The sequence below is a fragment of the Otolemur garnettii genome, unplaced genomic scaffold, assembly GCF_000181295.1.
Source record: "Otolemur garnettii isolate 467f Iridium unplaced genomic scaffold, OtoGar3 scaffold03744, whole genome shotgun sequence".
NCBI classification, from domain to species: Eukaryota; Metazoa; Chordata; class Mammalia; order Primates; family Galagidae; genus Otolemur; species Otolemur garnettii.
In genome coordinates, this window is record NW_003856139.1 from 1 (window position 1) to 1651 (window position 1651).

The 1651-nt window shown below is 55.1% G+C and overlaps 1 long non-coding RNA gene across 1 annotated transcript; it reads left to right on the forward strand.

Moving 5' to 3' along the window:
- The first annotated feature begins 232 nt into the window (after window positions 1–232).
- LOC111722938 lies at window positions 233–1059 on the forward strand. Its single transcript, XR_002771564.1, has 4 exons — window positions 233–284; window positions 406–564; window positions 788–866; window positions 984–1059. It is a non-coding gene; the product is annotated as an uncharacterized LOC111722938 (long non-coding RNA).
- Window positions 1060–1651: the final 592 nt, after the last annotated feature.

Here is a 1651-nt window from a genome sequence, read left to right on the forward strand (position 1 = left end):
GGCGCCTGTAGTCCCAGTTACTTGGGAGGCTGAGGCAAGAGAATCGCTTGAGCTCAAGGGTTTGAGGTTGCTGTGAGCTGTGATGTCATGATACTCTGCTGAGGGCAACAAAGTGACTCTGTCTCAAAAAAAAAAAAAGAAGAGAAAGAAGGAAGCAGGAAAGAATGAAAGAAAAGAAAGAAAGAATCTAGACGGGAGGAGAACAAAGAGTTCCATTTGTAACTGACGGTGAACAATGACGATAACTCAGGACCTTCGGACCAGCCCAGTGTGTTAGTATTGTGGTAAGCGTAGCGATAGTCCAGGCCCCCTTGAAGTCCCCAGGGTTCCATTCCGCTCAGCACACTGAGCACTTGACTCCAGGGCGCCAACAGAGCTGCACTAAAAAGCGCCTCCTGTCCCCAGTACTCCATCCCTCAGGCTGAGCTCCGGGGCCGCGTGCTGAGCTTGTCCGTGTGGCACCGTGAAAGCCTGGGTCGCAACATCTTTTTGGGCGAAGTCGAAGTGCCCCTGGACACGTGGAACTGGGACTCTGAGCCTACCTGGCTCCCCCTGCGGCCCCGGGTGAGCCAGCAGGGCCTCGTGGGGAGACCCACGGCTAGATCTCCCACCATCACTTTCCCGCAGCCCTCTCAGAGTCCACCTTCTACAGTCTCTCCCTCAAACCCTCACCCCATCCCCTCGCCTCATACCTTTACTGACCCTTCCTGGCCTGGGGCTGCTAGGATCCCTAGGGTCCTTCTCTAGAGGCCCCACCCACGCCGCATGACGAACCCGCCTTTCGCAGGTTCCACCCTCTCCCGATGAGCTTCCCAGCCGTGGGCTGCTCTCCCTGTCCCTCAAGTACGTCCCTGCCGGCTCAGAGGGTGAGTGACCGCCCCTCCTGAAGCCAACCTGGATGGACTCTGGGAGGCGGGAGACTCCTGTCCTTCGCGCGGGTGGACTCTGTCGGTGGGGTGGGCTTGAGTAGAGCCTCTCCACAGGCGCCGGACAGCCCCCAAGCGGGGAGCTGCACTTCTGGGTGAAGGAAGCTCAGGACCTCATCCCACTGCGTTCAGGATCCCTGGATACCTATGTGCAATGGTGAGGAGCATCTGGCCCTGGCTACTTCCCTCCCTTTTGCAGTGGAGCTAAGGACTCCCATGAACCCCTACCAATCAACCCTCGTTCCCCCTAGCCTGGGCTTTGGCCACTGAGTGGTGAAGAGGTCACTTTGAACAGAGGCCTAGAGTCAGGAAAGTTGAGGACACCTTTGAAGAGTTGCATTTTAGGGTGCCTGGAGCCCGTAGGACTTACTGGAGAGCTGAGATTGAGAGGCAGCAGGAGCCCTTCCATGGAGAACCTGGAAGGCCAGGCTATGGGGCTTGGCCCTGAACTTGTAGTTCAGTGGTTTTCAAAGTAAGCTTTCTAGGGTAGTTGTACGGGTGCCTCCAGGTGCTGTGCCATCATCAGAGAAATAGAGGTAGACCTGTCCTGAGCTTCCAAACTTGAGTCACCCAGAGGCATTCTGTTTTTCTTTCAGGCCATTGTACTTTTCAGATATATATATACTTTTTTTTTTTTTTTTTTTTTTGCAGAAAGGGTTCTGAGGCTCTGAAAACTTTGGAAACTACCTGAGGGTGGAGGGGTAACAGGGAGCCTGTGAAAGTCA